Source organism: Peromyscus eremicus, chromosome 12, assembly GCF_949786415.1.
Source record: "Peromyscus eremicus chromosome 12, PerEre_H2_v1, whole genome shotgun sequence".
NCBI classification, from domain to species: domain Eukaryota; kingdom Metazoa; phylum Chordata; class Mammalia; order Rodentia; family Cricetidae; genus Peromyscus; species Peromyscus eremicus.
Window position 1 is genome coordinate 49,529,737 of NC_081428.1, and position 26,548 is coordinate 49,556,284.

Below are 26,548 nucleotides of genomic sequence, written 5' to 3' on the forward strand. Positions count from 1 at the left end.
CCGAGTGCTGGGATTAAAGGCATGTGCCACCACCGCCCAGCCCCAAACAAGGCTTTTGTTGGTGTTTGCTTTCACAAAGGAGGAGCTGGCTCTGTGGCTCACGTCCTTCCTTTCTAACCTTTTAGAAATAATAAAACTCCTATAAAAATAACAACACCAAGTTCTGACAAGTTACACATTTGTTCTGCCCCCAAACACTTCATCCCTTGGGAAGAGAGACCCTCAACTGAGGAACGGTCTCCATCCGATTGGCCTATGGACATGTCTGTAATTTGTGAATTAATGACAGTTGTTGAAGGGCCAAACCCACTGTGGGTGTGCCACATCTGGGCAGATGTTCCTGAATGTCTAAGAAAGCACACTGAAAAGCCATGTAAAAAACAAGCTAGTAAGTTCCTGTATAGTCTTTGCTGCAGTTCCTGCCTACAGGTTCCTGCTTTGAGTTGTTGCCCTGACTCCTTGCTGATTGATTCTATCCTTTAAGATGTAATAAACCCTCTCCACCCCAGCTTGCTTTTGGCCACGGTCTTCATCACAGCAATGGAAAGCAACAAGAACACACTCTACTCCATGAGTGTTGTCTGTCCCTTCTGTCAAAGCCACCTCTATTATGAGCTGCCCAAGAAACAGTCTTTGTGCTCCTCTTGACAGGGCCCTAGTGGAACACAGACCAAGGGGATAAAAAGAGAACCATTTAGATAATTTGCCACAGGTTCTTGGATTCCCTTGTGATGAGAACAAAAGGCAGAGGCAGGTCAGGTAGGACAGGGTTCCCAAAACAGCTGTTCTGAGACGGTCCTTGCCCTAAGCCAGAAAATGGAAGAAGATAGGTCTAGTCCCTCCTTTGTTATCTCCAAAATGAGCATCTCTGGCTATAGGCTATATGTGATGAGGGGATTGAAACCAAGAAGAGACAATGGGACACCTGGCTGGGCCAACTGGGCTGACCTGTTCATCTTCCTTCCTATAGTTCACCATAGTTTCTGCCACAAATCTTTTACAAAGTACCCTTTTTACAGTAGGTTGTATCCTATAAGACACAGATTTTACAAGGAGGTTAAAAATACCAGTTCTGAACAAGAACTATTTTATTATAGCAACAAATGGCACCCCAAAGTGCCAGGGAAGCTGTGACTATGTATTCTCTTGGGAGTGCAACACGGTGAGATGCCTGGTTAGTTAATTTTTTCAACTAGTTTGAATTTCTATAGCTGGAAGTTTTCCTGTGTCCTGCCTAGCCCACAGTCAGGACAAATCTCTCTTGTAGGGCCCTGGCCCCCATTTTGGGTAGCTGTTGCCTTGCTTGCTGACCTTGACCTTGATGTCCTCCCTATGCTAATCCCCTGCCGGTTTCCTCCCTCCTGAATGCTTACAAGAGGTTCTTTGTTTGTGTATCCTGCATATTGGGTGTAAACAGCTTAGATGCAAGAATGTAGAACATTGGTAGCCAACTTCTGCCCTCCGGGTTTCTCCCATTGTGCTGTAAGCCTGTATTTAAGGTTTCCTCCCCCTTTCAATAAACAGCATTTGGCATTCTGCTGAGACAAATGACCCACTGTCTTGTTTCTGTTCTTTGAGCCACAGCCCCTCCCTCAGACATGGTGAACAGGTGGTGGTAGCACAGGTGTTACTGCTACATTCTCTCACCCACCTGTCCCACAGCTGCTCAGACTCAAATAAACACACACAGGCTAATATTATTTTTAAACTATGGCCATAGCAGTCTTCTTGATATCTAGTTTTTATATCTTAAATTAAATTAATGTATAAGTTGCCATGTGGCCATGGCTTACCGGTCTGCGGGTGTCTGCTTCTCAGCCTTCTTCTTCCCAGAATTCTCCTTGTCTGCTTATCCCACCTATACTTCCTGCCTGGCTACTGGCCAATCAGCATTTTATTTATCAACCAATCAGAGCAACACATTCACAGCATACAGAGCAACATCACCCATCAACCCACTTACCTACAAAACTGAATCCTACTGGGCAGGGTGGCACATGCTTTTAATCCTAGCCCCATGGAGGCAGAGACAGGTAAATCTCTGTTAATTGAAGGCTAACCTGATCTACATAATGAAACCCTGTTTCAAAAAAGCCAAAAACCAAACCAAAACAAACAAACAAATAAAGCACCAACAAAACAGCATCTCTTGTTAAGGATTAAGTGGGTTCCCCCTTATGCTCCTGGAAGCAAGTCTAAGGCAACTGAGTTTGGTTATATAACTAATCTCATTATTTTAACTTTAATTCAGGAGTGAGAGCCTGTGGACTAGAAAAAAAGACAAACAGAATGATGATTACATACTGAGAATATGGCAAAACACAAAAGAACAATTCTAGAATAAATTAGTAGGAAAATAGTTTGAGGTTATGAAGGCAGATAAGTATCCTGACAGGCAAACAGACAGGGAAAGAGGCCATAGGTAAATACCAAGATGACAATCTTGGATACTTCTTCCAGAACAAAGGGTGGGGTGGGGCTTACAACTCCTCCATGGGCCTGAGGCTTTGGAGACATTGTCATGGCTATGCAAACGTCAACAATACATATTCACTCGGGACCTCACTCACTCAGTGTTTTCTCTGATCCTCACACATAGGTGCCTAAATAGAACTTCTTTGCATTAAAAAGTTAATATGTACAGCTGGGCATGATGCACACCTTTAATCTCAGTACTCAGGCATATATCTGAGTTCTGGGCCAACCTGGTCTACAGAGCAAGTTCCAGGGCAACTAGAACACTACAGAGAACCCTGTCTTTAAAAACAATGAAGTTAATGGATGCATTTTTCTCCTTGTTTGAAGACAATTTCTAAGTCTTTTAACAGATGATGGTAGGGTTAAGTAGCCTTATTCTTAGGATACCCTTGAGGGCATGGATACAGAGGGGTGAAGTTTTATTCCAGAGGATAAATTCCTGAGCTCTTTCTGCTTGTCTGGGGTAGGCCTCTATCCAGCCTGAGAGGTAGGTTTCTTTCCATTCTGAGAAGGTTATCAGCAAACATCAGAAGATATTTATAACCTTGACAAGGATAGCATTTAATTAAAATTTAATTGCTATTTATTTCCTCAGAATGTGCCCATTCTTCGTACTGGATGAAGGAAAGGTGGCAGCTTAGCTTCACATCTCAAAGACTGTGCAGGCAGGCCCTTGTGACTTTAGGATCACCATCCTTTGTCTCAAAGGCACAATCCACTAGAACACTTAAGGTCTGTCTTTTGAGGTAGCATAAGTCATAAATCCTTTTAATAGTTTTTCCACTTTTACTTAGAACAACAGAATATTACCTTCCTCTTGAATCCCCTGGGCATTGTGGTTAGTCTAACCTCATTGGGTGGCCTATTCTTTCCCTGCTTCCGTGTAAATGGGTTTATCTTTAATTATCGAAAAGAGGCAGCCCAGCAATTTTATAATTTGTCTACCATATTGTCAAAGCTGCCATAGCTACTGTAAGTTATAAGTTATTCATGTGTTACAGAGTAGATAAGCAAGTAAGTTATGGGTTCAAGAATGTACACTAACTTTCAGGTGAGGGCAGTTCCAAAGCTGGGGCTGACCACAACTTCTTTGACTTTTGGAAAAGTCTACTGTGTTTGCTACTACACAAGTTCACTTAGTAAGTATGTTGGGATGTCATAAGGCAGAGAATAAAGACTTGGTATTGGAAATAATATTTTCACATGTTATGTCAAGAGTTCTCCAAAGTACCTCAGTGGTTGTTTACAGTCACTTGAGCGGCAACATCACCAGTGAACCCATGGCAGCTTCTGCCTTTAAGGGCAAGCATTATTGGAGCTGATGGTCCATCCACCCTCGGAGAGTAGAATGTCATCTCTTACATTTTACAACTCCACTGAGAGCAGTATGCTAGGTTCCCACAACTATGGGAAGCATCCTCCATTATATCCTGTTCTCTGTGGAGTTTTACTGACACAGCAGGTACTTATGTGCCAGAGGAAATAGACTGTCCCCTGGGCTAAGGCTGTCAGTTGGGCTTGTGCCTTTGCTTGTGATTATTTCTTCTGGGCCTTTGAGATTGCCTCTATTTTATTTCTGTTCTTGAAAACCTCAAAAACCCCAAAAGTTAAACTCCAGTGTCTGCGGTCCACTACCTCCTTGTACAGCTCTTCCTAATGTGTGGAGTAGATGGATGGATAAAATGAATATCCAGCCAAAACTAACCCTAGAAAAACATAGACTTGAGTGTAGGGAGCCACCATATGTCTTTATTTGGTCTTTTACCGAATGTGGCTTCACTAAATAAATCTGCCTTTGCCTTTTTTTTTTCAAATGTCACTCTAAGAAAAATTTATTAACCTTTCTTCATCAGAAATTTAATCATCTATATACTATCTTGTAAAGTTTTGTCTTTTATGAACCTGTTTGTGACTCAGGCCTTCTGTGATGGGTTTTACTGATTTCTATTTCCATTTTGGAACAATACTCTAATGTAGGAGTAGACTGCCATCCCAAATTCTTTTCATCTAACAATGTCTTCTTTTTTCTTTAAACATCTTTACCAATAATATATCTCATATCTATAACTTATAAAGGTTTTTTACATGATGGTTCTGATCTTAATTTTCGTCTCTAAATGAAATAACTGTACTCCAGTGAATACACAAAAAGCCATATCCGAAGCACAAACAAAGCCTGCTAACAGTCCTTGAGCTGCTTCTGTTTTCTCCCATGGTAGGTGCAGAATAGCTCATAGAGTGGGATCTGGAAGGTCCAGCCTAAAGTCTCACAAAATTAGCATATGAAAAAAATAAATAAAACAAGCTGGTAAAGATGAAGACTGGAATTCCCTGCCCAGCTAAAACCAAATACAGGCTCAGACACAGAGATACCCCTGAGTGTCTGACTTATGGCTCATTATAACAAAAAATTGCACACCTTTAGATAGAGATTTAAGATGCTGGTAAGACATACAATGCATGGTTGTATATAGAACTATATGTAACTGAGAGAGCATGCTTTTAAAAAGCTGATGCGGATGCTGAAAAAGCCTTCGACAAAATCCAATACCCCTTCATGATAACAGTATTAGAGAGATCAGGAATACAAGGAACATATCTAAAAATAACAAAGGCAATTTACAGCAAGCCAACAGCCAGCATCAAATTAAATGGAGAGAAAATCAAAGCAATTCCACTGAAATCAGGAACAAGACAAAGCTGTCCACTGTCTGCATATCTATTCAATACAGTACTTGAAGTTCTAGCTAGAGTAATAAGACAACAAAAGGAGATCAAATAGATACAAATTAGAAAGAAAGAAGTCTAACTTTTGTTATTTGTAGATGATATTATAGTATATATAAGTGACCCCAAAAATTCTACCAGGGAACTCCTACAGCTGATAAACACCTTCAGTAATGTGACAGGATACAATATTAACTCAAAAAAATCAGTAGCCCTCCTATATACAAATGATAAATGTGCTGAGAAAGAAATCAGAGAAACATCACCCTTTACAATAGCCACAAATAATATAAAATACCTTGAGGGTACTCTAACTAAGCAAGTGAAAGACTTGTGTGACAAGAACTTTGTCTTTGAAGAAAGAAATTGAAGAAGATACTAGAAAATGAAAAGATTTTCCATGTTCATGGATAGGTAGGATTAACAAAATAAAAATGGCAATTTTATCAAAAGCAATCTACAGATTCAATGCAATCCTCATCAAAAATCCCAACACAATTCTTCACAGACCTCGAAAGAACAATACTCAACTTCATATGGAAAAATAAAAAAACCTAGGATAGCTAAAACAATCCTGTACAACAAAAGAACTTCTGGAGGTATCACCATCCCTGACTTCAAGCTCTACTATAGAGCTATAGTAATAAAAATGGCTTAGTATTGGCATAACACCAGACACAGAGACAATTGGAATCAAATTGAAGACCCTGGCATTAATCCACACACATATGCACACCTGATTTTTTACAAAGAAGCCAAAAGTATAGAATGGAAAAAATAAAGCATCTTCAACAAATAGTGCTGGCATAACTGGATGTCAACATGTAGAAGTCTGCAAATAGATCCATATCTATTGCCATGCATAAAACTCAAGTCCAAGTGGATCAAAGATGTCAACATAAATCCAGCTACACTGAACCTGACAGAGAAAGTAAGAAGTAGTCTTGAAGGATTGGCACAGGAGACCACTTCCTAAATATAACACCAGTAGCATAGACACTAAGAGCAACTATCAATAAATGGGACCTCCTAAAACTAAAAAGCTTCTCTAAGGCAAAGGACAGTATAAATAAAACAAAACGACAGCCTACAGAATGGGAAAAGATCTTCATCAACCCCACATCTGACAGAGAGCTGACCTTCAACATATATAAAGAACTCAAGAAACTAGACATCAAAATACTAGATAATCCTATTAAAAAATGGAGTATAAATCTAAACAGAGAATTCTCAGGAGAAGAATCTCAAATGGACAAAAGACATTTAAGGAACTGCTCATCATTCTTAGTCATCTGGAAAATGCAAAATCAAAATGACTCTGAGATACCATCTTACACCTGTCAGAATGGATAAGATAAAAACCAGTGAGGACAGCTTATGTTGGAGAGGATGTGGAGCAAGGGGAACACTCCTCCACTGTTGGTGGGAATGCAAACTTGTACAGCCACTTTGGAAATTAGTATGGTGGTTTCTGAGAAAACTGAGAATCAATCTACCTCAAGACCCAATGATAACACTCTTGGGCATATACCCAAGGGATGCTCAATCATACCACAAGGACACTTGTTCAACTATGTTCACAAAAGCATTACTTGTAATAGCCAGAACCTGGAAACAACCTAGATGGCCCTCAACTGAAGAATGGATTAAGAAAATATGGTACATATACCCAAAAGAGTATTACTCAGCTGTAAAAAACAATGTCACCATGAAATTTGCAGTCAAATGGATGATACTACAAAATATTCTGAGTGAGGTAACCCAGACTCAGAAAGACAAACATGGTATGTACTCACTCATAAGTGGATACTAGATGTAAAACAAAGTATAACCAAACTACAACCCACAGCTCCAGAGAAGGTAGGTAACAAGAAGGATCCTAAGAGGGATGCATGGATTACCCTGGAAAGGGGAAATCAATGAGATCTCCTGGGAAAACCAGGGTTGGGGGATGGTAGAGGGGCAAGGATGGGGGATGAGAATATGAGGGAGCAGGATGGTCGAGCTGGGGGAGGGACGGAGTGGGAGAGCAATAAAAGAGATATCTTGATAGAGGGAGACATTATGGGGTAAGGGAGAAACCTCGTGCTAGGGAAGTTCCCAGGAATCCACAAGGATGATCCCAGCTTAGACTACTAGCGATTGTGGAGTGGTGCCTGAACTGGCCTACCCTAGTAATCAGGTTGGTGAATACCCTAACTGTCATCATAGAGCCTTCATCCAGTTACTGATGGAAGCAGATGCAGAGATCCACAGCCAAGTACCAGGCCCGAGCTCCAGGAGTCCAGTCTAAGTGAGGGAGGAAGGATTATATGAGCAGGGGTGGGGGGTGGTCAAGATCATGATGGGGAAATCTACAGAGACAACTGAACCAAGCTCTTGGGAACTCACAAACTCTAGACTGACACCTGTGGAGCCTGCATGGGACAGAAATAGGCCCTCTGCATGTAGGAGACAGTTGTGTAGCTTGGTCTGTTTGAGGGGCCCCTGGCAGTGTGATCAGTATCTACCCCTGGTGCAGGAGCTGGCTTTTTGGAGTCCATTCCCTACAGTGGGATGCCTTGTTTAGCCTTGATACAGGGTGGAGGGGCTTGGTCCTGCCTCAACTGAATGTACCAGGCTTTGTGATTCCCCATGGGAGGCCTTACCCTTTTAGAGTAGTGGATAGGGGATGGATTGAGGGAGGAGGGGGGGAAAGGGAGGAGCAGAAGGAGGGATGGAATGGGGAACTGTGGTTGGCATGTAAAATGAATTAAAAAACTAAAACATAAATAAGTAAATAAATAAATAAAAATCTGATGCTATGCAAACGTATCCCAAAGTTGTCACAACTCAAATAAGCCCTTGGCTTTCTGTTGCTGTGATAAAACATTGATCAAAAGCAACTTAGGGAAAAAAAGGTTTATTTCATCTTACACTTTACATCACCAAAAGAAGCCAAGGCAGGAACTGCAGGCAGGAGCTTGAAGCTGAGACCAAAGAGGAATTCTGCTTCCTGGCTTACGCTGCTGCCTTTCTTCTCCAGCCAGGGACCACGGGACAGGAGTGGCACCCCTCTCCAAGGACTAGGCCTGCCTACATCAATTAGCAACCAAAAAAATGCCCCACATACATGCCCACAGGCTAATCTGATGGAGGCAGTTCCACAAGGGAGACTCTTCCAAGGTATGTCTAGGCTTGTATCAAGTTAACAAAATCTATGAAATCCCTGGAGGGTGGGGGCAATAAAGCTCTGATTCCAGCTGCTATCAATTTTAGATGCCTGTAGGGTGGAGGGAAGTAAAGAAAGTTAAATGGTTAAGTAAGAATAAGAATTTTTGAATACACACACACACACACACACACACACACACACACACACACACACACACAAAACCCTCAAGTGCTACATAGTAGGGAGAAGAATTGCCAGCAAAGTAAGGAAGTGCCTCTTGGCACTGAAATATTGCTGTGTGGTAGATATTAAGTATTTTTAAATATAAGTTTAGGTGGTACTGTGCTTTTTCACTGAGCTCTGAGTAATTTTCCTCAAATTTCTCAATGGAGTATCCAGCCTGGCTTGAAATTTCTTAAAAACATTATCCCTAGAGGATGAAGTTGGAATTGAAAGTCTTCAGTAAACTATAAAGGGATTAGAAAAAGAGTTGAGTTTCCAGACTTATAGAAAAAATGGGGGAGGCTATCTCTGGTCTGCTAGGTGGTGAAGGGACTCATGCATGATCCGTGTGGGCACTCCCAGGCTTGTCTTGCTCTCCTAACCTGGGTCTCCAGAGCTGCCCTCTAACTCACCCCCCGACCTTTGAAGGGATTCTTGACGTGAACTTCTTGACTCTCAACCCCACTTCCCTCTTAGATTCTCCCTTCAGTTTCCACTTTGTCTAATAGGCTGTTCTTTTGTGGACTTTCCTGTCACAACCAGACTTGGCACATGACTTCACCGCTCAGCCAAGGGCATAGCCCACAGTTCGAAAGTTTAGTAATAAGAAATGACGTTGGGACATGGGAACGTTGCAGGAAAAACCAGGAAACAGAGGAAACGTTAACCCAAGTAGATAGAGAGCTCCAGTATGACTATTTGAGTAGAGAGAGGGCCTTTCCAAAATGGGCAGTGGTGACAGGCAGCGGGACTCTTTTTTCGCAGGTTAAGCTTGGCAGCTTCACCATGAAAACAGCCAGATCCCGGCAGTGACACTGTGGATGCTCGGATATGGCTGTGGTACCTTATTCATTGAATGAGCCCATGAGCAAGTGAGGCTAGGGCCTCATGGTATCTGCCATAGTGAAAACAAAGGGCTTGTCTCTCACAGGAGAATGGGAAGGAAATGTGGGTGGGACAACTCTGGAAGTCAGTTGTTAGTGAAGGGAAACCACTGTCGGGTTTGAAAAAGCAATGCACAGTTCTTTGTTGTCCTTCCTCTGGATGTTATATCCCCAGGAAGAAAGGGCACAGATGTTTCCTCTGCAACCGCTGAATGCAGTAGAGGGCTGCAGCGCTTCTGAGCTTGAAACAGGAAGATCCCAATTTGCACCTGAACGCAGCCATTATCATGACATCTCCCACAAGTTAGGTTGGTACACCTTGAATCTGGGCTTCCAGTTTTTAAGAAATGAAATGTTATAAAACATTCTTCTTACACTGCTGGGAAGCAAACTAGATGAGAAAAAAAATTGTGAAAAAGAAAACAGTAAAACATCTTATCAATGTAGAGTTGTATTTCTAGTTTTAAAAAGGGGGGGGGGGGACTGGTTCCCAGATGCATTATTTGCTAACGAAGCGAAATTCTGTGAAACAATAGAGTGTTTACTACATGATGCAAAGCCCAAAGGCAAACATACAATAGCACACAATCCCAGCACAGCAACCAATAACTGAGTAACAGATGTGTATTCAAGTCGGTACCACGTGGGAAGGCTTTGCAGAAAGGACAGGCTGCTGACGGATGCAGGTGGTATTTCCAAGGTTAAGTATTTTTAAATCAAAAACAAGTTTCCAGAATGAGTGTTTTCACTTCTAAAGAAGAGAGCTTTTATGTTAAGGTCCTTCAGTATTACATATATTCACAACCATACTCACCCACGGTGGAATTAGCTCATTTTTTTTTTTTTTTTTTTTGGTTTTTCGAGACAGGGTTTCTCTGTGTAGCTTTGCGCCTTTCCTGGGACTCACTTGGTAGCCCAGGCTGGCCTCGAACTCATAGAGATCCGCCTGGCTCTGCCTCCCGAGTGCTGGGATTAAAGGCGTGCGCCACCACTGCCCGGCCCGGAATTAGCTCATTTTGAGAACATCATTAACACTCACCCAATTTAAGCCCTTTCCAGGTTAGGCATCGCATCTGGTAAAATGAAGTTGCGATGGTTAATAAGTAGGATCAAGTGACTTCTGCTGCTAGATGAACAAGATAGAATGCTATGCCTACCATTCTATGAGTTTGTTAGAAATACCAGTATTAGATTTTGATTTTCAGACCTTTGAAAACTATTTAAGATATATCATGAAAGAGAATAAAGTGAAATACAGTGAAAATACAGTGAAAGTGAAATACATGTTTTAATCCGAATTTTTTTCCAATTTACAAAGCCCAACATAGTTGTTTTTGTAAAGTAAATAAAAACCTCGCTTGTGAGCAATTGTCATTCATTCATGCCACAGTATTCAAGTCCACCTTCCTATCGCTTTGTCTTCGGCTAAAACAAGGGAGGGGTGGAGAGAATAGAAGGAAATAATTTCTAAAAATGTTCAAGACTGACCAGTGAAAGATTTCCTACACTATTGTATCATGATGAATAAAATAGGAAAAAGGAGTTATTTTTGGCTATGGTTCCAGAGAGATAAGAGTCCATCATGGTGGGAAAGCATGTCAGCCAGCGACAGACATGCAGCAGGAAGCTGAGAGATGGGTGACATCTTCAACTGCAAGCATGAAGCAGAGAGAGTGAACCAGAAGAAGGATGGGGCTCTGTCTCCTCCAGCAAACCCATACCACTTCCCGAAACAGTGCTACCAACTGGGAACTAGATGGTCAAATGCTTGAGCCTATGGCAGGGGAGCCCCTTCAAACCACTGAAAAAAAAAAAAAAAAAAAAAAAACTGGCCAGTCAGCTGGCCCATCTACAAGGTATACATGAGTCTTGCCATCTGGTGACTGAATTTGGGGTTTCTGGCCATATCATTTCTGGCAAGTCTCACTTCTGGCCAGGATAGTACCCAAGACAGACATGAATCAGTCTCTAGTGGGAACAATTGTGACATTCTTGACCAAAGATAGGTACCAGAATTGTCTGTTTTCAAAGTCCCTCTCTGCCTGACCATTTCTATCTCCTCACTCATCACTATTATCTTCTTAAAAAGACCCCAAAGTGGTGTTTTGTTTTTTGGTTTTTTTTTTTTTTTACTCTTTACTCTTTACTCTTTGGGCGCCTGCCACCCAGTTCCCAAATAAATACATGGAGACTTATTCTTACTTATGAATGCCAGACCTTAGCTTGGCTTATTTCTAGCCAGCTTTTCTTAACTTAAATTAACCCATTTCTTTTCTTCTACATCTTGTCTCTGGGCTTTTACCTTTCTCTATTCTATATACCTTTCTTTCCTTCTTATTCCATGTTGGTTCAGTGGCTGGGTGGCTGGCTCCTGACATCCTCCTCTCCTCCTTTTCTCACTCCTCCCTCTTCTCTTTTTCTCCATCTATTTATTCTCTGACTGCCAGCCCTGCCTCTCCTTTCTCCTGCTGAGCTACTGACCATTCAGCTCTTTATTAGACCAATCAGTTGTTTTAGGCAGGCAAAGTAACACAGCTTCACAGAGTTAAACAAATGCAACATAAAAGAATGCAACTCATCTTTACATCATTAAAGATTTTTATCCCACAGCATAAACAAATGTAACACATCTTCAACTAATATTCCACAACAAGATGCTGGTCAATGCTGGAATTTCCCATGCATGCTTTCACTTCTGTGTTTCATAAAACCTCTTTACATCCCCGAGGCCCCTCCTCAAGATGTAAGTTTGAGTTAGAAAACACTCATTGATTTTCTCCAGGGCACACCTTTCCTGATTTCTGTCTCCCAGTTTTCTATGCAGCTTGAGTGTGAGAACCTCAGATTCAGGTTAAAGTTTCAGCCCGTGCTGTAGATATTGATGGATATTGGAGTTCAAAAGTATTTCTGAAGGGGTTCTAGGTAATTGTATCTCTAAACAAGGAGCTGAGCAGGCACACATCAGTAGCAGGAGCAGACTTTATAAGAAAAGATATACTTCTAAAGTAGGAAGTGGACCAGAACAGAGAGAGAGAGAGTTGAGTACCTCACATGGCACTGTGTTGAGATTTTTATGTTACATCACATGAGCACTGGGGTTCCTTTGCATAGTGAGGACTCAGGGTCTCATTTGCATAGTGGTGCAGTCTTTCTGAAACATACAACTTCAAACATCATCTCTCATCAGCATCTTAAATCTTCCTTTAAGGGTGTATATTTTACCTAAGAACTGAAGTTCCAGGAAAAGAAAAAGTTGTACTCATGTTAACCATTCTACCTGACTGATTAAAACATCCATGACTGTGGGGGCTAGAAGAGTATAGACTAACCAAATTAGCTTGGTCTACCTAAGAGCTACTTATAACTCATCTCTGTGTGTGACCTAACAATTTCATGACTATTAGGTAAATTTTTTTACATGTATAAACACACTGGTAGCTTCCACAAATCCAAAGACTAAGAATGACATCTGATAGCGTCAAAGACCTTGAGCAAACACCTGCCCATTATTCTGTAACCCATCCACTTGATGTTTCCAGCAATAGTTTATTTTCCAAGTCCACAAAGATATTAAGATGTGATAAGGTCAGTTTTCAAATTAATTTTCCAAAAAAGCAATGGGTCTTTTTTAAAGTGAATTTTTTTTATTCAGTATGTTTTGTGTTGGAGCCTATTTGGGTTTCCAAGTGGCTTTATTCAGCAGGTCTGCATATAGAGAATGATCGGGCCACGGACCTGAGTATCAGGTGCTTGGAAGGGTCTACACTTGGCTGTATCTTGCAAGGAGGAAGTTTTTTCTCCTCCCCTTGGCATTGTCATAAATAGCCCTTTGGAATAAAGTTCAGGGCTGGTAGGTTTGGACCCAGGCCCTCCCGAGGCTATCCTGTGTTTTCTGTCTTTCCTCTCATTGTCTAGGTATCTCCTTCTAGCTAATATTTCTCATTTTCCCCTGCTCAAGAGTACCCTGGAAGAATAAGAGGGAGCTGGTCTCCCTCAATTTTGATCATGGTTTCCCCTCCCTCATCACTTCCCATATCTTCCAAACCACCCCACCTATCCAATTCTATGCTCTCTTTCTCTGTCTAGAAAACAAACATGTCAATTTAAAAGAAAAAAAAACAGAATAAAACAAAGCAAACAGATAAATGGGGGGACACAATAAACACATACACACAGAGACACATGCACATACCCACGAAAATACAAAATGCAAAACCATAATATACAATGAGAAGATGAGTATGGTGAAAAAAAATGCCCAAACAAAGCATTACAGGAGAAAACATCTCCAACAATACCATTGAGTTCTTCTGTGTTGGCCATCTACTGCTGGGCATTGGGACTCCTTTAAGTATGGTTTGTATACCCAGTGAGACTCCATTTGGAGAAAAGTAGTTTTTTTTTTCCCTTTGGGAGTTATTGTCAGTTGGAAAGACCTTCTGGATTAGGGATGGTGGCTCACTTCCACTTCCTTCTTAGCCCTAGAACCCCAGGAATGGGATTCAAATGAACTGTGCCATGTTCTGCATCAACATTAGTGGGTAGGGACTGAATCGCTATTTTAGTTATTCTTTTTAATTAAAAATTTTTGTATTCTTTGCCAATTTCATATATATATATATATATATATATTGCATCTTAATCATATTTACCTCCTACTCCTTTCAAATCTCCCCAAGACTACTCCTAACATGTTCCCTAATACCTTAAGTTTACCTTCTTTCTTCTCTCTCAAGTCCAGTTGATGCTTTTCTATATGCGTGGAGCCATCCAATGGTGCTTGGACAATCTACCAGTAGCTATTTTCCTAGTGAAAAATGACTCTGCCTACCCTAGCAGTCATCAACTCCCAATACCTCCTTAGCTAGCAGTGGAGCTTCATAAGCCTCTGTCATATCCATGTTTGAATATCCATGCTAATTGGCTTGATCTTGTGCCAGTCTTCTACAGGTTAGCACAGCTGCTGTGAAATTATGAGTGTAATGGCCATGTCCTATCCAGAAGACAGCATGTCACAGTTCTCATCAATCTCCAGCTCCTGCATTCTTCAACCCCATCTTTCATAATGCTTACTGGGCCTTAGGTTGGGTAGAGAAGGGATATAAAATTTCCATTTATGGTTGAGCACTCAAAAGTCACTTATTCTCAGCACTTTAATCAGTTTGAGTCTCTGCATTAACTGCTGCCCACAGCAAAATGAAGCTTCTCTGACCAAGATTGAGAATAGCACTACTCTAAAGAAACAAACATAAATATTTATTTAGAAGGCAGTTTGACAACATGAGCATTTAGCAGAACAACAGTAGTAGGTTCTTCTTACAAAGCCTGTAGCCTTCTGAGCCATGGACTTTGGCCCGGTTGACAGGCATGAACTTCTCTCTGGGAAGCAGATCTGAAACTGAATTAGAAAGCAGTTGGCTAACCCTGTAACGGTTGTGCCACTATTACAACAGGGGGTACACTTTGCATGGTAGGTACATATAGTTAGGGACAGGGAACCCCCCCATACAGAGCTTCCTGAAGATAGCCTTCTGACAGCCAGCAGCTATCTCAAAAGAAATCCAAAAAATCTATTACCAAGTAAAACCCCTGGATGAATGAAATAGCAGGAGGCCACAGGAACTAACAGAAATCTTTACCTAGTTAAAGATTTTTAGTTAGCTACTGCTAGATGAGGAGGCATTGGTAGTTGATGACTGCTGGGGTAGGGAGAGTCATTTTTCATTGGGAATGTAGCTTCTGGTAGATTGTGCATGTGCCATTGGGCGGCTCCACACTCATAAGCAGAGGCAGAGGTGTGCAGACCTGGTTGTGACTTTTGGTAGGCTCAGGGTTCTTTCCTCTCCTACCAGGTTTGCCCCATTCATCCCCGTTTTGCTTATTTTTCGCCTATTTTCATGCCTACTTTTAGCCAACTAATGCCCAGCTGGGCCGAGTTGAACTCTAATAGCATCTTCCCAAATTCAAGTTTCAGAGGGTGGGATCCCATAGATCTCAAGGGAAGAGAAAAGGAAGATGGCCTTTAAGATCCACCAGAGCGAGATGGGTTGGAGAAGGATGTCCCTTGAGCTTGAGGGTTTTTGTCTTCTAGCTAGCCTCCAGGACTCAACCTATAACTTCAGGCAGAGGCTATACATTCCTGCCTCAGCCCTCAAGACTCCACACTTCAGCTACAGAAGAGCAGTATGGGCAGTTAACCATGGAGCCATCTCTCCATCCCCTTGTATTAAAATGTTGAGCATCACACATAAGGTAGGCAACTAAATACTTTCGCATAACTTTCTAATTAATGCTATTAATTAAAACTTTAGTTGATTTTATTAAACATGTACTAAAACTGTACACTAGAGAAAGGTAGCGTATTTTTAAAATGTTACTGGGAAAACTAAATATCCAGTTCTAGAAGCAATGAAGACATCCTACAGAGAGTCTTGTATTCCTCTCTTTGGCTCTCAGAACATTGAAATAATGGTCCTGTTGTTTTATGATTTATCCTGGGGATATGTAAGGAAATATCCAATTATCCCAGAAAGGTATTCTGTCAATTACACACCAATGAAATGACTCTACTTCAGTCTTTCTTAGTGAATCAGGGCATTTACTGGAGTTACAGGAACAAGAGTGACGTACAAGCAGCTGCATCACCCAAAAGTTCAGCATGGGTGTTAATGCATGAAAGCAGTATTCCTGGAGCTCTCTGCAGGGATTACAGGCAGCTTTACAGTGGGAAAGTCCCTTTCTGAGAAATTGTTTCTACTTTTATAACCCAAGGAAGAGGCCTTGTGGATTTTCAAAGTTTCAGCGTCCTGAAACCTGCAAGTGTGATTTACTTTTTGAGTTTCGTGAGTCCTCCCACTCCTTCCAAGAAGGAATTCATGGGAAATCACTAAATAATACCCAGTAATCGGCCAGGGGAAGGCAAAGGTTGAGGTGAAGCCTGATGCTGGGCAGAGGAGAAATTTCACATAGATCTGACAACCCATTAGACCATTTTGAACAAGAGACTGAAGCCAGATAATGAAAGGTCAATGGTGGCTGTGAGCAGAACTGCTTAGTTATATGTGTATCTTGCCTTCTATTTAAGCCTAAATCTCATGTCATACTCTGGAAGATGGAACAAGGGACTCACTGAATCTTTTTATTTTGCTTCCCAATGAATGAATCTCCTTTCTATGCTCTTCACTGTTGTCTGTTTAATTGGCCTGTTGGGAACAGATGGCCAAAGTTTGGTTGTTAGGACCACCTGGAGCTCAGGTTCTGACTCTAACAACTCAGATAACACATGCAGAAAAATGAAACTGGATCTCTGGACCAAAAGGAAAAGTCAATTCAAAATGGTTCATCGATCTCAATACAAGACCTGAAACTTTGAAACCACTAGTGGAATATATAGAGAAAATAATGATTTCCTCAATAGGACTCTAACCACCAGAAACAAAAGCAATATTTGACAAGTAAGATTTATGTCTAATTGAAAATCAGAAGACAGCTTACAGAATGGGAAAATATCTTTTTCAACTATTCATCTGATAGATTAATAGCCAGAATATATAAAGGAATCAAAATGTGTGACAACAAAACCTGAGTAGTTAAATTAAAGATAGGCAGATGATCTGAATAGGTGATTCCTAAAATAAGAAAAACAAGTGACTAATAAATATGAAAAAAAAAATTCAGTTTTACTCCATCAGGGAAGATCACACTGTAATAAGACTCCATCTCATCCCAGTTAGAATGTCTATTATCAGAAGAATAAAAAAAAAAAATGTTGGCAAAGATGTGAAGCAGAAAGGAACTCTTGGAAAATAATTAGCATCGTCATTACAGAGAAGAAAATGGAGGATTCTTTACAACCTAAAAATTGAGACACCATGTGGTCCAGCTGTCAATATCCTAGAGATAAAGCTATCCATCCATATTTATGTATCTATCTGTCTACATAAGATGTCTATCTGATCTCTCTATTATCTATAAATCTAACCTATCTCTCTATTGCCTATGCATCTGTCTATCCCAATTATTTTTCTATTATTTATCTACCTCTATTATCTATCTACTCACTTGTCTCTCATTATCTATGTGTCTATGTATCTATCTAATGCTCATGTTTATTGCAGCACTATTCACAAAGACCAAGATAGAATTAACTTAGGTATACATCAATGGATGAATGTATAAATAAAGTATACCATGTACACATACCAAAATTGTTTTGAGGAAGATGGCTGGAACTGGCGTACATCACACTAAGCAAAATAAACAAGGTGAGTCAAACACAGAGAATAAAGTACTACAAGATTTTTCTCATGGAAAAACTGACTTCTTTTTAAAGAACTGAAAGTATAAGCATGACTACATGGACTAGATAGTGGATTGGGGGAAGGGAGGAATAAAGGAAGCTGAGATACACTAGAATAAGCATGGTGGACAAGATCAACACATGGAAATACAGGTATGAGAATGTGCCAGTGAATCCTATTCATTTCACAACTAACATATGTAAATAATTATAGCTTAAAAACCCAAGTGTAACTTAACAGGAAAATTACCAAAAATGAAGAAAAGTAAATGTTTGGAAGGGAAAACAGCCACAAAAATATGAGTGGGGATCAAAATAAAGAAGTTAATGTTACCTACTTAGCGTTTACAGTACTTTCCAGGATGACCTGGTACGGTTAGAAAACTGAATCCTACCATGCTGTGGCAGAACGACAGAACATATATCCATGAGGAAATCATACACCTTACAGCCTAAACAAGTCAAAGGAGAAAACCTGCCAATTAACCATGGTTTCTGCAATGAGGAAGAAGCAAAAAGATAGGAAAGATACCTGGGAATTTTTATGTATTTATGAATAATACAGAGTAGTTTTTATATTTATTTATGAGATACAGGATTGTAACAACCAAACCAGATCCTGAGCACTGTGATCTCCTTAAACATTTATCATTTCTTCATTTGGGGTACCACCCAATTTATCTCTTTCAGTTCTTTTTGTTTGTTTTGTTTTATCTGAGACAAGGCCTACTATGGAGTTCATTGTACATGGTACGGTGTTAAATAAGGGCGTTTTCATACAAGTATATATTACATATTATTTACACATTTTAATGTGGCTAACTAGTAAGCATCAGGCATATTCTCCTCCACACCTCTCACTCCTCCCTTGTCTTATCCTCCTGCCTCCCATTAGTCTCCATTGTTCATGGAGGAAGTTTTATATCATATATACATGCATGATTTCAAATATCTGTATAAAATCTAGGAACTGTATTTCATGGTATTTGTCTTTCTGAGACATCTTAATTTGCTTGATATGTCTCAAGTCACAGCCATCTTTCTGCAAATGACACAACTCCATTCTTAATATTAGAAAAAATACCAATTGTGTACATATACTACACTTTCTTTATTAATTTCTAATTTGGAACATCTAAGTTGGGACTATACCTTAGCTCCTGTGGCTAGTACTACAATTAATATTGATGTGCAAATATCTCTATGACTGGTTGGCTTGGAGTCATTTAAGTATATCCAAGAGTGGTATATCTATGCCATATGGTAGTTCTATTTGTAGTTTTTGTTGCTGTTGTTAGGAAATGTCATACCGATTTCTATAGTGGCCAGATTTTTTTTTTTTTTTTTTGGTTTTTCAAGACAGGGTTCCTCTGTGTAGCCCTGGCTGTCCTGAAACTCACTCTGTAGACGAGGCTAGCCTCAAACTCACAGAAATCCACCTGCCTCCCGAGTGCTGGGATTAAAGGCATGCACCACCATCGCCTGGCAGCCAGACTTATTTCTATAGTGTCTAGACTACCAGCAATGTATAAGGCCTCTTTTCTGTTCATACCCTCATAAGCATTTTTTAATGTATTTTCTTAATGACTAGAATGAGATGGAATCTCAGTGTAGTTTTAACTTCTCTCATGGCAAGTAAGATTGAACGTTTTTTCACATGTTTAATAGCCATTAATATTTCATCTTTTGAAAATTCTGTTTATTTTTTTTTTAGCCCATTTGTTGATTTGGTTGTATTGAATCAGATGGATGTGCCCTCTGGTTCTCACTCATTTTTCTTGTCTGTTTCATTTTATGCTTGTCTTCCTTGCATGGGGTCTTGCCTGGGCTTAGGCACCCTCTCCCTTAAAGAGAGGGAAAAAGGCACCAGTAGCAAAAATAATGACTTGACAACATGCTTGGTATTAAAATCAGGTTTTCTGTGTTTCAACCGTGCCTCCGATAAATTTGGAAACCAGCGTGACTACTATTAGCATAAATGTAAAGATTTTTAAAGCCACGCTTATTAATAATTAAGAGGTAATAAAGAAAGTAATTGGAAAATGGAAAGGGGGAGTAAATTAGGAATTAGAAGAAAAATGTCTGGCTGGAGGCTTGACAAGTCGTAGAGGAAAAAGTTCTTAGAAAGCTAATTAAAATACAAAAGTTAAAATTAAGGAAGTTTGGAATATGAAATGAAGGCCATAGAAGAAAACATGCCAGTCAACGTTTCCTCTTGGTTGGGATGTATGTGTTTTCTGCTTGGGTATTTTTTTTGTAGCTAACGCTACAAGAAGCAGAAGGTGGCTGTTAGACTTACATAATTCACAACAATTGGACCAAAATGTCTCTCCTGCCGAGTTAGGTCCTGCAGAAGAAGAGGCTAGCCACAGCAGTTCCCAGGTCCTCGGCATGGGTTGTCCAGCAGGATCGTGCCCTCCTCTTCCTACAGTCTTCTTTCTAGTGTACTGGTGACCACATTTTCCACACACCCTCTGTATCTGAGGTTCTGGGAGAAGGGGTGCACCCACACTTCTGTTTGCCTTTGTTGTTGGGTGCTCTTCAAGCACATTATTATTTCTAATAATGACACCGAGTTCTTGCCTGAAAATATTTCTGTTGTTAGTCTCTGTCAGGTCCTGTTCACTTCTCACATTGGAGCGGTTGTCAGAGTTGTGACTGCCTTGCAAGTGGAGGTGGAGGGGAGTCCTCATGGTTGGAAGATGTAATGTTCCTGAATGTTCTGCTTTCCCTGGCACCACAGTTTGGTGATGGTGTGTCCCTTAAATACATTACCGCGTTTCATCTTGGGAAAGAAGGGAGGAAAAAGGGCAGACATAGAGAGTCAGTGACCAAGGGGAGTAGGAATTGGGGAAAGCTACGTGAAGATTAACGTGGAAGAAATCGTCTTGCAGAGAAAGACTAGAAATGCTTACCTGGCATCACCTAACAGAGCATGCTCCACCCAACCCCATGAAATACAAATGCAGGGTCCATAACAGACCATACATCTCCTGACCAGATGCTTTGGGTCTCTTTCTTTGGGTCATTAGCACACTTCCATTCTCGGGAGTGCTTCCGCCTTTCTTAAAAGGGACTCTTTCTATGCCATGCCTCATGTAAAAGGAAGACTTTTTCTCCATCTCTCTCCTGGTGACTTGCGGGGTTTTCACCTAACCTGTTTATCTCCCACACTAAAATTGTCTTCAGGCTCTCTTCTGAGTCTGTTTCTAAAATCTTGTATTAATCAGACAAAGAAATCCCGTAGGAGAACTTCCGTTTCCCTGGTAACAAGACCTTCCTAAGCTCCTGTCTCATAGACCCCATGTAGCTTTCTTTTTCTGTCCCTCTTTTTTCCCCTCATTTTGCTTCTTGAGGCCATCTTACTCTATATTGTCTGTGCCCACAATCTTGGGGTGAAAGAGGGGCAGGAGGTGAAGGGCTCTGGCGGGCCCAAGCACGGCAAACATAATGCCTACGGGTTTTGTCCCCCCCCCCCCCCCCCCCGCACCCCAAACCATTAGATTACATTCCTGAAGCTAGCCCCGAGGTCCGTTCGTTCCCTTATTTGGGCACTGACTCATTCCTGAGGTAAAATACCAAGGTCCAACCATCAAAATTCATTATTTGGCTAATACGTCCAATCAGGATTGACTTACCAGCTCACCCTAGCATTTTCTCTCTAAAAACCCACTCCTGCAGAAAGTCTTGCTCTTTTGCTTGCTACTTTCTGCCGGGCTATGGCTGCTGCTGCTGCTGGGGCTGCCTCCCCCACCCCACATTTGCAGGCCTCTCCCAACCCACACTTCCCCCTCAGGGGTAATAAACCTCCTTTGTGCTGAGAATTTGGTGTCAAGGTATGTCCAGGGAGCCGACACCTCCATTACAAGAGGATTCTCTAGTCTTTCTGGAGTCTTTACCCTACTGTTCGCTCTTAATCAAGTGTTTTCTTCCTGATTAGGAGGGCATGGGAACACACAATTTGTTTCTCCTCTGCCGTCTTCATTGAGGAGCACAAACTGAAGTTTCTGAAATAGCAGTCAGGTAGTCAGCCACAGGACAGAACTTCCCCATTAAACACGCTTTGTGTGATCCACCCCCTACCCACACCCCCAACCCCGTCTAAAATCCTTCAGGAATGTCCGCAGTGTGAACAGTTGTTCACTGAGCAATGTCTCAGACGTTTTGTAGACATTCTTCATTTTCTTTCTTTATGGGACTGGATTATTTTAAAGTACCTTCTGGAACATTTTCGAGATCCTTTTTCTGCTTGATCTAGGTCTGTTGGTGAGGCTCTCGAATGTGTTCTTAAGCTTTTTGGTTGGTTGGTTTTGGTTGTTTTTTGTTTTTGTTTTTTTTTTTAATATTCCTTTCTGACTTCCCTTTTCTTTTGTTCTTCAACATTTTGCTTGTTTGGCAGGGCCTCATGTAGCCCAGTCTGGTCTTATACTTGCTACATATCCGAAGGAGACCTTGGTTTCCTGATCCTCTTGTGTCTCCCTCCTAAATGACAGGATTAAAGGAAGGTGCCACCACAGCAAACTGCTTCTCTGAATTTTTCATCTCCAGCATCTCTGTTTACATCTAAATGATTTATTACTCCTGAATGTCTTTGCAGATTATGGATTATTTTAATAACTTTGTTCAATGTCTTTTGTGTTTTATCTTGTATTTCACCAAATTTCTTTAAAATCACTGCTTTTAGTTGTTTTTAGCCACTTTATCAATTTTCTTTTTTCCAGGTCTGTTGATAGAGAATTATTGAGTTCCTTTAGAACATATTATTTTGCTACTACTTTATGGTTCTCACGTTCCAATGCTTGATATTCTCACATCTCATGGATAAGTTATAAGTCCTCTCTCTCTCTCTCTCTCTCTCTCTCTCTCTCTCTCTCTCTCTCTCTCTCTTTCTCTTTCTCTCTCTAACCAGTTTCATAGGGTTGCATTCATACTAAAACACTTTCTCCTGAAAACATGCTCCGAGGCATTGCTGAGCAGGGTGCAGTGACGTTGGTTTCTGTTGGGTACTGTAATACAGCCTGTGTATCTCCCTCCTCAACATTGGGGATGTTTGCAGCGGTCTTAGTGGCCTAGGCTGCAGACCATTGTGGGATTTGTCAGCTGAACTGTGACTGTCTTAGATGTGATGGATTCATTGGCAGCTGTAGGATTGCCATTTGTGGACACAGGTGCAAGATTCTTATCCATTTCTGTGGGTTTCTTGTGGGTGGAGAGGCTTTAATTGGCTAAGGTAAGCAAGCTGCAGCTGGCATAGCAATTGAGGCCGAATGACGTCAGCATCTGATGGGTCTGGACCTCCCCTTGGTGACCCACCTACATGTGGGGAATAGCCTAGCCTTGGGAATGGCTCAGTTATCAGTGTCTTAGGGCCATACAGGAGTAGGATTCCCCTATTAGTCCAAGGAGGGATGACCATCAGTGTCTATAAGCTTCACAAGTGCCTATATGAGCCTCGGTTGGTCCTGTCATTTAGGATGAAGCCTAGATGCTTCAGGGGGCCACAATTTGGGTGGGCAAGATGAGCTAACTCCTTCTCCAGGCTTCAGGAGTGCGGATAAGGCTTCTTGGCTGCTTCACAAGGGATTCAGTGGCTTCCTAGGTCACAGGAAGGTAGTCAAGGCAGAAGATTCATGGATTGTTCACTCACTTTGAGGGACGATAGGTATGGGGTTTCCAAAGGGCATTGTGAAGCAGGAACCTGGGTTAAAGGCAGTACAGTGTGGATAGGTTCTCTTCAGGTAATACAACGCTGTTGATTCCTTCATGAAACCCCTCCACTTTTCCGTTCCTGTGAGGGCTTCAGTTTTATCTAACCGCAGACATACCCACCCATTAGTGGGACCTGCTGGGCTTCATGCTTGCACATTTTCCCATTGCACTAAATGACTCTTGGTTCACTGGTGATCTGGAGAGGTGGGATGGCAGATGCTGTGTGTTTTATTCACTCCTGAGTGGGCCCACCCTGAATCTCCGCACTCTGTTGCATCCTGCTTCTTCAAGCACTCCAGTGAGATAGCAGTTATGCTTTCTTTGTTTTGTGTCTAAATTATTTTTCTTTTTAAAATTAGCACACACAATATTAGGCATTTTCAAACAGAGTCTGTCTTAGCTGACTCTCCTCCTGGCTCATTTCCTCTACCTTGTAGTCTCATGGATCCCTAATCCCCACACACGTACCCTGTAACCCTCCCTTCAATCTTTCCTGGAACATGTGTATTGCCTTCCCACCACCTGACCCCAGCAGCTGCTTTTTACAGCCTTAGTCTCCTTTCTCATTTTGTAGGGTGCAAACACATTCACATTGATCCTTTTTTTTTTTTTTTTTTGGAGAGAGGTTCAGCCGGTGTCTCTGGGCAGCCATCTTGCTGATGTCACCTGGAAATTATCCATGATACAAAATCACGTACTTGAAAAAGTAATTTTTGAAGTTAATCTAGACAGCTTTTACCACTTTGAAAGAAATAGAAAACAAAAAATTACATTACAGAAGTTCCATCTTTCTGTTCCAAAAGCCTGAAAAAGTGTTTGCACGCAGCATGGGCTCACCACTCCCTGGTCTTGTTTTGGTTCTTGGTATGTTTACTTATTTTGTTTTAAGACAGGGTCCCACTATGTAGCCCTGGCTGACCTGGAACTTTGTAGAACAGACTGACCTCAAGCTCACAGAGACTGGCCTGCTTCTGCTTCCCAAGTATGGAATAAAAGGCTCATGCCACCACACCCGAATTAACTCTCCACATTTCAAAACTATTGAAATGCAGTGATTTCTGCCCTGTTTTAAATTTTTCCCTTTCTTGGGGTGGGTGTGGGTGGTTTATTGCTATGATTAGGGCTAGAGGTAGAGTTAGGGACAGGGATAGGATTCAGATTATAGGAATAGGGTTAGTATTGTAGTTGGAGATAGGTTTAAGTTTTAGCCTGGGGCTAGGATTTAGTTATAGTTAGTATCATGGCTAAATTTAGTGGTAGATTATGGGTTGAGGCTAGGTTATGTTCAAGGTTAGTACTGGGACTAGGTTTAGTGTTAAAAAGAGGTTCATATTTAGGTTTAGTATTAGAGTTAGGGCTATGATTAGGGTTATTTTAAAAAATATTTTAATAAGATTTTTTTGATGAATGAAAGAATGCAAATATTTAAAATGCAAAGTTGGTTTTGAGTGGGTTTCTTATTCTTAAGGTTTAATCATCTAAATTCTTTACAACCTGGCAAGTACCAAACAGGAAATAATTCCAATTTTTCCAGTTGTTTCACAAACTCAGAATTCCTATTTGTCTTAAGTAAACTGATATAGAAAGCTTAACTATCAAATATCCTTGATAAATTCCAAGCCACGATTAAAACTTCTATTTGATTAAATTACCTAGTCTCACAGTTCAAACTAATCTTCCTGCCTCTTTACATTAATGATATAATACTAAATATATTATTTTGGAGTTTTGAAGAAGTGATACAATTTAGGTAGTTTTATCTGAAGATGTCACAAAAGCCTGTTAATATTAAAACTGTGCTATTGTTGCATCTCATTATTCTTGGCTTGAGTTTGTTACTTGTGAGCTTATTAATGATGACCACCTGAAGACCTAGATTTCCTTTTATCCGATCTTGTCTAGAATTTCCAATAAACTCCAACAACCTTTGAGAAAGACGACACCGAGAGAGTGTGGAAGGCGGCTCTTTGTGACAGAGTTAAGAGTATATTGAGCAATTGCTCAAACGTTTTGACTCGCTCACACCCGAGAGTTCAGAAAAGACAGAAACTGCTGCCTCACAAGTGGTAATAGTTTGTGATGGAGAACAGAAAAAAAAGCAAGCAAAGACTTGAGAGAAGTTGCCAGAACAATCATCTAAAAGGTCAGTCTGTCAAATATCAGTATAAAGGGAGAAGACACACACAATAGGAAAACCAAACAGCTGAATAAATAAAACGCCGAGTTTTAACAAGAAACCAGAGCATTTCCCCTTAATTACTTCCTTTTACCGTTTACCTCTTGTTCTAGTTAGGGTTACTATTGCTCTGATGAAGCACCATGACCAAAAGGAAGTGGGGATGGCAAGGGTTTATTTGGCTTATACTTCCACATCATAATCTATCCCTGAAGGAAGTCAGGACAGGAACTCAAAGAGGGTAGGAATCTGGAGGCAGGAGTTGATGCAGAGGCCATGGAAGAGTGCTGCTTACTGGCTTGCTCAGCCTGCTTTCTTATAGAACCCAGGACCACCAGCCCAGGGATGGCACCACCCACAATAGGCTGGGCCCACCCCCAACAATCACAATCAAGAAAATTCCTTACAGCCTGATCTTATGGAGATATTTTCTCAATTGAGGTTCCCTTCTTTCAGATAATTCTAGCTTATCTCAAGTTGATGTAAAACTAGCCAGACCACCTATTTAATAAAAACAGTAAAAAAAAAAAAAAAAAAAAAAAAAGAACTTTTGTTTATCTCAGAGGGTATGTTTGCTTTTTATTGGAAATATTCTTTTCTCATTCAATACATCCCAACCACAGTTTTCCCTACTTCCACTTTTCCCAGCTCCCCCCACTTCCCTCTCTCCCAGATCCACTCCCCCTGTTTCCTCTTCAGAAAAGAGCAGGCCTCCAAGAGACAACAGCCAGACAGGACAAAAAAAGATACAATAAGACAAGGTGAAAGCCCTAATATCTAGGCTGGACAGGGCAACCCATTTGGAGGAAAATAGTCCCAAGAGCAGGCAAAAGAGTCCGACATACACCCCTTTCCACTGTTAGGAGTCCGACAAAACACACAGCTAACAGCCATAGCAT